The sequence below is a fragment of the Rhodnius prolixus genome, unplaced genomic scaffold (genome assembly GCF_049639745.1).
Source record: "Rhodnius prolixus isolate KJV_2025 unplaced genomic scaffold, Rpr scaffold_5, whole genome shotgun sequence".
Taxonomy (NCBI): Eukaryota; Metazoa; Arthropoda; class Insecta; order Hemiptera; family Reduviidae; genus Rhodnius; species Rhodnius prolixus.
Genome location: NW_027411624.1, coordinates 16,313,494 through 16,327,036, shown reverse-complemented (window position 1 = coordinate 16,327,036; position 13,543 = coordinate 16,313,494). Strand labels below are relative to the sequence as shown.

The following is a 13,543-nucleotide window of genomic DNA, read 5'->3' as shown; positions in this document are numbered from 1 at the left end:
AGCGGCGATCAGCTCTTACAACTGTTAAGAGGAAGTGTAGCAATCGTTTCAAATTATCAACGCGTGAACCGATTTTCATGAATGAAGTTTCATTTGAATCGAAATTTTGTACAGATATGAATTTTAAAAGTCTTATGGAAAATAAGTACATAAAAAGTTACATTTAATACGTGTAAAGAATAGCTGAGAGGTAAAATATAAATCCTGAATAGATTTATTTAATTTAAACAAAAATAATTTCTCGCTATACTTCAACGAAGTTCAAAACCTAGTCATACTAATTGAATAAAATAATAAAGAAAATTCAAAACATTGAGAACAAAATATTTATTGCAATAAACCAACTAAAAGTAATTTCTTAATGGTTTTAAGCTGTTGATCAAGTTAATCGTCGAGTATAGTGAAAAAAATTGAGCCAACATTTCATTATGATTTCAGGGTGAATATAACTTTTTTTTTATTTTCAGAGAATGTTTGGTAATAATGTTTTGAATTCTTTTAAATAAAACAACAAAAATGAAAATCACCAGCTCATAAAAAATAATTCAAGATATTGTTTTTTGATAATATGATATTTTATGTGTACAACTCATGGATATTTACAATGTGCTTTATTAATTTGTATATTATTTCTCTCTATTTTATTAACTTTTTCCCCCAAACATTTCTGAAAGTTTTGAGCACAGTAATATTAGTTTTATCCCTGACCAACACTTCGAATAGAAGATCTAAGAATGTATGCACAAAAAAAGGATTTTAAGATATTTTAATATTTATTTTTTCAATTCAATATTAATCAATATTCAATTCTCTTCCTTGTACAGATCTGGGTGCGCTACCTTGGGCTCTACATAGACAAACGACTCACGATGGAACCCACACACTAGACTTAAAAGACAAGCAATGACGAAACGTGCGAAACTGCTTAACAGACTACTTGGACGACGCTCCAAATTGCCCATTGAACTCAAACGATTAATATACGAGTACAGTACTATCCTCAAACCTATGTGAACAACAGGACTAGAGCTGTGGAGTTCAGCCAAACCTATAAACATACGGACTGTACAGACATTTCAGTCAAAACTACTCGCAACAGAAAGCTGAAGCTCCTTTCTACGGTGACTAATCTCACTCTTCACAACGACCTCAATATTCCCTTCATAGACCAACTCGCCAAGACGAAATACCAAAAATTCCATACTGCTCTCTCGACTAGCTCCTAATCCTCTTGTACTGTCTCTCGCTACCTCTGACATCCCTAATACTCCACGCTGACTGAATCGCCAGTGGCCCCGCGACTTCCTTACCGTCTGAAGAACTAAATTATTACTCTCCTCTCCTCACATTCTCCTCTCTCCTGAAGAGAGTGCTACCGCTGGGTAGCTTCTCTCCTCCTGCTCTTCCCGCACCAGTTCATCTCATTCACCTCCTATTTACTTATTGTATATATTTATACAGATTGTAAATTACAAAATAAATATAAAAATATTCAATTATTTATTTAATAATTACATATTAAATTAAAATATTATGTATATAATTATAAAATATTTGATACGCTATGTACCAAATAAATTTTAAAGAGAATTAATTAAGAAAACCTTTACTGAGTAATTTAATATTAAATCAGTTCCCTAATTGCTTATAGCGTTTTTTTTTTTTTTTTTTTTTTTGTTTGTTTGTTGGCTTCCTGTCTGTGCAGATTAGCCAGGGATGTACAATGTATTATTTAATGGGATGTGTTCTGAGTACTATTGTTATTTTTGTTTTAGTTGCTGTTATGTTTTATGTTTTTATTTTTATTTTCAAAGTTTGATTTTGTTTTTGGTAATGAATTGGAAAATAGCCAGATACGTTTCGAATATTGGTTCTGTGAGGATGGTATGCAGGTTGGCAGGAAGTGGACATTTCGCTTTGATGACTGCATTCCACAGTTTGTCCCTATCATCCTGGTGACTATTGCAATCGAGGATCAGGTGGTTGGCGTCTATAATTGTATCAGCAGGGCAAGAGCAAATTGGAGGGACTGAAATTCCTATACGGCTGAGATGGTGGGGCGAGAAGTTATGGTTGAAGCGCAGTCGTATCAAAGTAGTAGTGAACTTTCTACCTTCTGCGAAGTCAGAGTACCACGGTTTTTTAGGTATTGTCGGCTGCAGTGAGGTGTAAAATTTACCTTTGGCATATTTTGATTTTTCGTAATCTATAGACCATGCCCTGTAGTAGGAACGTTTAGAGAAGTTCTTTATATCTGAAGGTAACAGTTTCTCGAGCTTTAGATTCTCCAGGCGTATTGCCTCTTTTGCCTTAGAGTCTGCAATTTCATTGCCAGTTATCCCTGAGTGGCCCCTAATCCATATCAATCGAACTGTCTTTCCGCTAAGACCCGCTCTCTTCAGGAGGTGGACAGTTTCGAGCACCGTGAAATCGGCTTTATGCCCGGGGCATTTAAGCTTGTTGAGCACACTCTTGCTATCAGAAAGTATGACAACTGTTTGTGCCTCTGTCGAGGCCACTAGATTTGCGCATTTATTGATGGCAGTGAGTTCAGCCGAAAAGACTGAGGCATGGCGGTGTAACTTATATAGTCTACTGAGGTTGGTTTGCGGGTCATACACTGAACCTCCCACCCCTTCAGGGGATTTAGACCCATCAGTGTAGAGGAAGTACGCACTTGGGAACCTGGCATTTAGTTTTGCCGATAAGTATTCATTATTTGCCGATTCGGAGATACTTTTATCATACTGGTAGAAGTTAGTTATGACACATTCTGGAGCTCCCAGTGTACACTCAAGGTCAAAAGAAAATGTTGGGAGATGGGTACTCCGGTGTAGGGACAGCATGAATTGCGACAGAGACCAGAACTGATGTACAAGAATTGGTGTACTTTTTTTATACCAATAACTTTCGGTGAGGATTCGTCTGCTTATTTTCTGAATGACGGGTTGATTCAACAAGGGCAGTCTGTCAGCGATGTAGCGCGAGGCTAGTAGGTTCCTTCTTATTTTCAAAGGAGGTTCCTTTGCCTCCGTTAGTAAGGCGTTAATGGGGGTTGAGTTGAGAGCGCCCAGGCATGTACGAAGGGCTTTGTGTTGGATGCGGTCAATCTTTTGGAGATGTGTAGAAGCGGAATCCCCATAGAGAAAGCAGCCGTAATCAATCCTGGAGCGAATTAGCTGACGGTATAACATCAAGGATATTTTTATATCTGCTCCATACATTTTATGATTCATAAATCTCAAAATATTCAGACTCTGTTCACACTTAGCTATGAGATATTCTATGTGAGTCCTCCAGAGGAGTTTCCCATCCAAATACATTCCCAAAGTTTTCATCACTGTTTCTAGTCGTAGACTGCATCTCCCGAGAACTACCGGGGATGTCGCATTATATTTTCTACGTCTCGTGAAGATTGTTACACTGCTCTTGCTATCAGAGATAGACATGCCTACACTGATGCACCAGTCATTAAAAGCGTACATAGCCGTATCCAGAGCATCAGTGGCTGCTTTGAGTGACTTCGCTTTACTATATAGGATGATATCATCTGCAAACTGGGAAATTTTGATGGAAGGACACAGCGTCGTACACATATCCGCCGTATATAGGTTAAACAGAATGGGACTAAGTACCGCCCCTTGTGGTAATCCATTGTGGGTATGACGTGGCCCATATGTTTTCCCTTTATGACGTACTGATATCAGCCGTTCATGAAATAGGTTATAGATGTGAGTAGTTATACGAGAAGGAACGCCCATGTTTATCATTTTTTTAACCAAGACTGAAATGCTGACGTTGTCGTACGCATTGGTTAGATCTATATTAGCAGCAACAGTGAACATATTGTCTGAGAACCCATTATGGATGTCCATTACGAAGTTGGAGAGTGCATCCTGTGTGCTTCGTTTCTTACGGAACCCAGTCTGGTGACTCGGGAGCTTGCCTTCTGCTTCAATCCACCACTCAAGACGCGTTTTTATTAGGCGTTCAAAGGTCTTACACACGCACGATGATAGCGCTATTGGTCTGTATGACGTAAACTCAGACGGGTCTTTGTTTGGTTTTAGCAGGGGTACCACAATTTGTTTACTCCACTCTTCAATTGGAATGTGGTTGATCCATATATCGTTGATGATTCGCAAGAATACCTTTTTTCCTGTATCAGACAGGTGAAAGAGCATTGGGTAGTGTATGGTATCCACTCCAGGTGAGGTATTCGCATTTGTTTTTAGTGCATGGAGCAGTTCTCCATAACTGAAAGGGACACTGATTCTATGGGGGCGTGAGGGGATCTCAGGAGGTAGTTCAGGTACTGTTTCTGGGGTAAGAGAATCTAGGAAATCTGGGAGCCATTTACCATCACTTTGGGGGGAAGGGCCCCCACGACTGAGCGCCCGCACCCCATCCCAAATTTGTTTTATAGGCGTTTGAGCATTAAACGAGTTACAGAACTCGACCCATTTAATTTGCTTTTTAGATTTATAAATTTTGCGACATATCGCTGTACATCTCCTGCTGTTGATAAAGTTTGAGAGAGTCGGGAATCTTTTAAATTGTTTGAATGCTTGTATGTTATCATTTCTGACCTCGTCGCACTCATCGTCCCACCACGCCTTTTTCAGGAATTTTGGTTTACATCCCTTATAAGGCTTGGCTTGAGGTATCGAATATTCGGCGGCTTTGAGAATGGCACTGATAAAACTGTTGTAATTAGCGGAGGGTTCGGTGGAGAGACACCTATTGGTGAGAAACTGATCGGACAGCAATGAATACTTCTCCCAATTTGCGGATTTCAATTTCCATTTTTTAAAGTGGGGATTTTGATTGGCTGGTATTTGGCAATTAGTTTTGTCTACATCTATGCGTATGCCCAGATGGTTGGATCCGAAAGGTTCTTCAATTACTTTCCATTCACATCTAGTTACTAGGGGGGGCGGAGACATAGGGAAATATCAATTGCGGAAGGTCGCCAGTCCAATCTACTGAATAGTGTGGGGGATCCATCATTCAAAATACAAAGGTCTTCCGAATTAATTGCATCTAGCAGCTGTCTGCCTTCGTAGTCACCGAACGCACATCCATAGCTCTGATGGTGCGCATTCAAGTCGCCGCAGATTAGAACAGGATGTTTAACGCTCCTCATTAATGAAACCCAGAAATCGGAAGATAATTTGTGTTTTGGTGAACAATATAAGGAAAGGATTTTTAGTTCTGTATTTTGTAAGTTCAAAGTAATTCCGCATGTCTGAATGAAGCGATTATTAAATTTGCGGTTAAAGCTAAGCTCTGAGAAGTATATTTTATTTCTAATTAATATGCAAGAACCTCCGTAGCCATCTTCCCGATCAGCTAGGACTGTAGAGTAGCCAGAGATATGAAAAGGTTTATTATTTTTCAGCCAAGTCTCAGATAGCAAAGCGATGTCTATGCTGTTAATTTTTAGGTATGCCTCTAGATAATTTCTGTTACTTGACATACTACAAATATTTAATTGTAACACTGAGATCATTGTAACAGCCAATTAGCATTAAAGGAGTCGGGTAACGTATTAAAAGGGATGACAACTATATGAAGCGGACCATACTGCACAATTATTATTTAGTAGGGACGTGAATTGGGAATACATATAAACGCAGAGTGGAATTACGTCGTTTGTTGTGAAATGTTGGTTGGGCTTATTGCACTGTGTGTTGGATTATTGTTTAAAGGTACGATACTTGATCGTGTAGCAGCTGTGATTGTAGGGTTTTGGTCCGCTGTTTTTTTACTATTTTCAATTAAAATTTCTTCTAACCTATTAGTGAGTTGTTTAAATATTTCCTCACTGTTGGAGTGATGACTGTCTATTTTATCAATTAGATTTATAATGTAGTTGATGTTGCTGCTTTGATTAAGAACCTTTTTCTGAGGTGGCTTCTTAGTTAGGATTATAGCGTTAAACCCTGAATAAAGTAGCGTTGAATAATTTATTTATTTCTGAAGAAATGAATATCGATAAATTATTTGTATTAATTTATTGTATTAAAATAATTCGTCGTTGAAGTAGTTAGATGTGGAAGAATGAATGAATTTTAATATCAAAAAACTTTGAGCATTCTAGGAACCTTAAGTATTTTGATCCTTAAGATTTGAAAGGATCTAATGACAAAGGGTTAGGACTTGTCTCGAGTGTTACAGCTTTAGTAACTGGAATCTGTACAAGTATTTTCTAATTAATTCAAAATATAATCAGCTAGGTAGAATACTAAATATTTTAGGGAGCCCTTTGTAATACCTGGAAACCATTGAATTTGGAGAAGATATTTAGAGAGAGGGAGTCCTTAATAAAATTCCAAATTTAGGACATAGAATGTGCTCATGTACTCGGTAAGGGCAAAGCAGATCTTCCCTTAAAAAAGAAAAAAGGCTTTCATCCAGCCATCTTAGGAAGATAAAGGAAGAGGAACATTAATTTAATGGAAGGATCTCCAGTAGTTTAGTTTGAGATCAAATCGGTCCGAGTTTTATAACACCTACGAGGCAGCTCCTAGGATAGCGAGATCTCTATTTAATGCAAAGAAACTAATTTACATGAAGAATTAATTAAATATTGTTCAATTAATTTTACCGAAGGAAAGGGAAAAGACAATTTTTGAATTTAAATGCAATTACTTACTCTAAAGAGGTCCTAGTTCAAACAAAAAATTAAAAATGAGTAGTTTGTTTTTACCTGGGAACTTAGAATTTCATACCTGTTCTATGTATATAATTTTAGAAAAGAGGACATCAAAGAATAACAACAGCTGCTCGACTTAAATAAATTCTTAACTCACTCGCTCTCGTTTTTAAAAAAAGATTTTAAAAAGAAAAACAACTTCTCGTTCATTAGTATGACGATTTTATGAAATTAGAAGTCAGTAAAATAATGTTCTTTTACTTCTATATGTTTGAGTTAATGGTCGTACAAAGTGAGTGAAAATTTCTTGTAGAATACGAGGTCTGTAAATTAAGTAATGAGACTGATTTTTTAAATTTTTTTTATTCAAAAAGAATTACAATTCTATATTATCACCTTCAAAATAACTTCCTTCTGAAGCCACATAGCGCTGGAGACGTTTCTTCCACTCCTCATAGCAGTGCTCGTACTCCGATAGCCTTCAGCTGGTCGGTTACAGCCGTTTGAATGTTTTCGACTGTCCCAAAATGAGTTCCCTTGAGGTGATTTTTCAACTTCGGGAAGAGATAAAAATCACAAGGACTCAAGTTAGGTGGTGTTTGAGTACGACCCAGAAACCAAGCGCCAGAGCATGCAGTGGCACCCTTCAACCTCTCCAAGACCCCTAAAAATCAAGGATGGCGAAGTCGAAGATCAAATGCATGCTGATTTGTTTTTTCGATATCCACGGAATCGTCCACAAAAAGTTTCTAACTGAAGGTCAAACGGTCAATCAACACTTTTACCGAGAGGTTCTTGAAAAACTTCTCGAATTTTTCCAACTTCGGGAAGACAAAAAAGTCACAAGGACTCAAGTCAGGTGAATAAGGAGGCTGAGGAGCCACAGGAATGTTTTTACTGGCCAAAAACTCGTTTATTGAAATTGCTGTGCGACAAGGAGCATTATCGTGATGTTCTTGATGTTTGGTCTCACACGAATGACCCTTTTTCGAGAAGTTTTTCAAGAACCTCTCGGTAAAAGTGTTGATTGACCGTTTGACCTTCAGTTAGAAACTTTCTGTGGACGATTCCGTGGATATCGAAAAAACAAATCAGCATGCATTTGATCTTCGACTTCGCCATCCTTGATTTTTAGGGGTCTTGGAGAGGTTGAAGGGTGCCACTGCATGCTCTGGCGCTTGGTTTCTGGGTCGTACTCAAACACCACCTAACTTGAGTCCTTGTGATTTTTATCTCTTCCCGAAGTTGAAAAATCACCTCAAGGGAACTCATTTTGGGACAGTCGAAAACATTCAAACGGCTGTAACCGACCAGCTGAAGGCTATCGGAGTTCGAGCACTGCTATGAGGAGTGGAAGAAACGTCTCCAGCGCTGTGTAGCTTCAGAAGGAAGTTATTTTGAAGGTGACAATATAGAATTGTAATTCTTTTTGAATATTTTTTTTTTAAAACATCAGTCTCATTACTTAATTTACAGACCTCGTAGATTCAATAGATTTGATTAAAGTACAAGGTTCTTACCTTGAGGTAATACTTCTCAGTAGCAGTTTATAACTGATGGTTTCATAAATTTTTGTTAAACAATAAACATATTTATAAATACCTCATTTTCTGAAAACCATAAAGGAAGAATTGTTACTTGAAACTAAATGTAAATAACTAGCGCTATTAAATGGAGCATGAATTCCATCAGATAGGAGAAGAGAATGTGTTAAAATTAGAGATAATTAAACGTTGCTTACATTTACTAACCAGTTGTTTTGTAACAAACAATGTGGTTACCAAAATGGTGTACCTAAAATGAAATTTTGTAATATTACAAACATTTATTCGCTAGATATTACAATTTATACGTATATATAAATTTTGTGTAAAATTTATTTTAACCTAGAGCATGAAAATTGAAGACTAAATCCTGTAAAATCTTTGAATCGTGTTTCAATGAAGCTATGAATGGTAATTTAAGTAACAATTTGTTCTCACGCTAAAGAAATAGATTGTTTCCTTTCTAAATAATCCATTCTGCACAATAATACTTTACTAACATAAATAAAAGTTAGTTTACTAGCGGTTAGTTCATTGGTTTACTAGAGAGTATTGCTAGATTGTTGGTTAAACTTCTTGATTGTAACCTCAACCACTCTGCAATAAGACTGTACTATCTTCACCTTGGCTATTGAGAATTCCAAATTACATTAGACTATATTCTGCAAACATTAATAGCTTTCTTAGGTTTATGTTGGAAATATAATAAATCATTAGTTTTAATTTCACGCGACTGTTGATACAGTGTGTTTTTTTAAAGAAAGAAGATCTCTCCACTCGTATAACATAACTTAATAACTTCGGCTCTAAAGAATTAGTTAGTTTTTAGTTTTTTAAATAATTCCTTAGTTATAAAATAAATGAACCCACTAATTACAGAAACAGTCCACTCATTGCACTGTACTGCTCTACAAAACACTTCTTAGACTTCTTTTAATATACTCGTACGCCTGGCCAGTTCAGATTACAGCAAGCAAAACACTGATGAAAAGACTACAAAATTTTCAAAATAAAGTAACACGAATTGCACTGACTTGGTTTACTAGAAACGCAGAGAACTCGACTTTAAGGCCATTCACACTCTCATAACCAAAACTAATAGACCAACATCTTCCTCGCCCTTCAAACAAAAACTGCCATCCACATCTCATTAACACTTTAGCGAGCCCAATAGTTTCAAGAATACAGAAACTATTGACTGTATCTAGACCTCTTTGAAGAACTGATTTTTACAGGTGCTAAAACGGTGTAGAGGTTTGATAATGGACTCAGTGGAATACAGAGCAGTCATCAAGTTCCTTTACTTTGTAAGGTCGCCCGCACAAACCAAAGAAAACTTTCGATGAGATGAAAGAGATGATAGATTGTTGATGAATACCCATCATATGATGTAGCAAAGAACTGGAATCGTCCATTCAAATGTTGTCAAAGTTCGGTGACATCAGCTTCAATTCCAGGCTCACAGTATTTTGGGACCAGCAAGGAAATGGATTAATGGATTTCCTAGCTAAGGGCATGTACCAAAAGGTATCCAAATTCACAACTTACATGTTGCTCAAATGGAAACATGCTCCTGTAGCTTTGAAATTCTACCAAATCTAACATATTCATCCGTCCACGCCACATTGGACTCTTTCAACTCTTTCCAACAATGAAGTTATTTTTTGAAGGGTAAACAATTTTTTAGATCAGCGGTTCCCAACCTGGGGTACGCGAAAGATTGTTTAGGCGTACGCAAAAAAAAGAAGTTATTATGGCGGAAGATATAAAAATTATACAGATATATTATTAATGAGAAAAAAAATTATATAATAAATGATTCCTACAACTTAATTACAAAATTATTATAATAAAACTGAATAACATATAAATTGACAAGAATTAAGTACTCATTCGATACTGCGGAATTTTTTCGATACCAATATAATATCGAATGATTCGATACCGATATTCAGATTGTTTTGCTGTTAATTTAAAGTTACAATACGTAAAATCAAGAATACGATTATTTATTTTTGTTTATTTACGAGTATATATTATATAAATATGTTAGGGGTACACAGTAAGGAAACATTCAGGTAAAGGGGCACACTAATGAAAACAGATTGGGAACCGTTGTTTTAGATGATAAGACAATGAATTTCCGAAGTTACAACGTGGCTTTTTGGAGCAACCACTTCTACAAGCAAGATGTTTTTACAGTTGCTTAAAGAGATGAGAGAAGTGGGATGTCCCTAATGGCACCAGAGAAGTACTAATAACTGTTGAAGTTACAACGTGGCTTTTTGGAGCAACCACTTCTACAAGCAAGATGTTTTTACAGTTGCTTAAAGAGATGAGAGAAGTGGGATGTCCCTAATGGCACCAGAGAAGTACTAATAACTGTTGAAGTTACAACGTGGCTTTTTGAAGCAACCACTTCTACAAGCAAGATGTTTTTACAGTTGCTTAAAGAGATGAGAGAAGTGGGATGTCCCTAATGGCACCAGAGAAGTACTAATAACTGTTGAAGTTACAACGTGACTTTTTGGAGCAACCACTTCTACAAGCAAGATGTTTTTACAGTTGCTTAAAGAGATGAGAGAAGTGGGATGTCCCTAATGGCACCAGAGAAGTACTAATAACTGTGCTAATAAGTTTCATTGCTCCTCAGGTCACACAGTAAGTGGTTCAGGGGAAATCTTTAAAGAACAGTCCAAATCCAAGTCTATATCGAAGAACTGTCTGAACTTAATGAACAGTTAATAAAATGTAAGTATAGAAAATTAAGTTAGAACACTGCTGAAGTTGAGTTTTACATCTGAGGACTATATTTTGAGTACCACAATATTTAAGTGTTTGGACTTTTTTTAAAAATTATTATTATTGACGAATCATACATTTTTCTAATATACGAGGGTCGTTTGAACGTCCATGCAAAAATAAAAACTACTTAATTTTTTGGGGTAAACCTTTTTTATTTTTCAACATAGTCTCCTTTTAGGCTTATACACTTCGTCCAACGCTGCTCTAGTTTGTTGATCCCTTCCGAATAATAGGATTTGTCCAAGTCTGAAAAATAGCCATTCGTTTCTGCAATCACCTCCTCGTTTGAATAAAATCTTTTTCCCGCCAGCCATTTCTTCATATTGGGGAAGAAATAGTAGTCCGAGGGAGCCAAGTCTGGAGAATAGGGGGGGATGTGAAACGAGTTGGAACCCTATTTCCATTAATTTTGCGACCACAACTGCTGAGGTGTGAGCTGGTGCGTTGTCGTGATGGAAAAGGACTTTTTTGTGGGCCAATCGTGGGCGTTTTTCTTGCAGCACGGTTTTCAAACGGTCCAATAACGATGAATAATATGCACCTGTAATAGTTTTACCCTTTTCCAGATAGTCGATGAGGATTATTCCTTGCGAATCCCAAAAGACAGTCGCCATAATCTTTCCGGCCGAAGGAACGGTCTTCGCCTTTTTTGGCGCAGATTCCCCCTTGGTAACCCATTGTTTAGATTGTTCTTTGGCCTCAGGAGTGTAGTGATGTATCCATGTTTCATCCACAGTGACGAAACGACGCTTAAAGTCCTGCGGATTCTTCTGGAACAGCTGCAAACAGTCCTTGCAACACTTCACACGATTTCGTTTTTGGTCAAGCGTGAGCAATCGCGGCACCCATCTTTCGGATAGCTTTGTCATGTCCAAATGTTGATGCAAAATATTATGTACCGTTCATTCGAGATGCCCACAGCACTAGCAATCTCACGCACCTTCACTCTTCTGTCATCCATCACCATATCATGGATTTTATCAATGATTTTTGGAGTAGTAACCTCAACAGGGCGTCCAGAACGTTCAGCGTCACTTGTGCCCATATGGCCACTCCGAAAATTTTGAAACCACTTATAAACTGTTCTAATCGAAGGTGCAGAGTCACCATAATGTTTATCAAGCTTCTCTTTAGTCTGCTGAGGCGTTTTGCCTTTCATAAAGTAGTGTTTAATCAACACACGAAATTCTTTTTCGTCCATTTTTTGAAAATCACTCGACTTCCTCGATTCAAACGAATGCCAAACACAAAGAAATAGACCGATCTGGCTGAAACTTGGTGTGTGTTCTTCCAAGAGATGCTACTAACTAAACATAACCTCGATACGCGCCAGTGGTGCTATCTCTCTGACTTTGCACGGACTTTTCAAACGACCCTCGTACAATACGTAGCCATACTCTTCACAGCCGTTACTCTGCTTCATCAAGATCGTTTCAACTGGAGAGAAAGTAAATTAACCCAAAATAATCACAAATAACAAATATTTACTCTTTCATAATGCATTCTTTTATAATTTATCAACTTATCTACTTGTTTCCATTACCTTTCCAAAAAAGAAGAAGATCTTCTTAAAGCTAAAAATAAAAACCCGCTGAACAAAATACAAACATCATAACTTGGAAACATTTCTAAAAATAAATTCTTCCAAAAATAAGAATTCAACAAAACTGCACTTAGTTTTTCCGTCTACCTTTTCTTTATCTCAGTTTTCACTTTTCTTTATGGCACTTTATGTTAGTATCTCTCCAGTGATAGCCCTTTTACTATGAGTGCGAAAACTGGTCTACAGTCTAGTACAAATTTATTTATTTTTACGTCTGTTCTGTTTACTGCTTTTTACTATTTGTTTCTTTCTTGATTTTTTTTTTGTTTTTGAACAATTTTGTGCACTTTTATTATCTTTTTGAACTTGTTCATATTCTCTTTCATATCAGTTTCTCTTTTTTAGAAAGAATCTCTAGAGTACCAACTTACTAAACTAATTAGTTCCTTTTTTCTCTCTCTGGGAAATCTTAATGTTTAAATATTTCATAACTCTCTTTTGCAGGAGATATATATTTATATAATAAAATAAAACAGAAAGAGAAAGAGTAAAAAACCATTAGAAATTAAAGAGGAAAAAGTGATTCAGAATCCTTAATGAAAAGTCTTGTGTGCATATTTAAATCCTAACTTAAAAGTTTTTATGTTTCTACTTCTTCTTTTCCACTTTTACTTTAAAAGAGAAAATCTTTTACTTGTTGATGTTAGAGAGAGCTTAGATTTTAATATTCTATACATATATTTCAATAAAATTAAACATAAAAGATACTGTGTAAAAAACTGTTGCCAATAGTAATAAATAAGAGTCAACTAATGATTCAATGATGAAATTGTAAGGGTCCAGCTTTTCATAACATTTTGTAGAAAGTCATTGGGATACTTAGTTTTTAAACAAGAAAATAAATTTTATTTAATTTAGGTAGTTTACTCTCTGAATTGTTTTGTAATCGGGGTTATAAGAATTAGGACAAGGAGGAAAATCACTAATTAAATT

General features: G+C 36.4%; 1 protein-coding gene across 4 annotated transcripts in view; it reads right to left on the bottom strand.

Annotated features, from left to right (window-relative positions):
* Positions 1–13,543, bottom strand: part of LOC141458632 (neurotrimin-like) — a 747,333-nt gene that overhangs the window by 57,624 nt on the left and 676,166 nt on the right. The gene's annotated exons all lie outside the window — the stretch shown is intronic.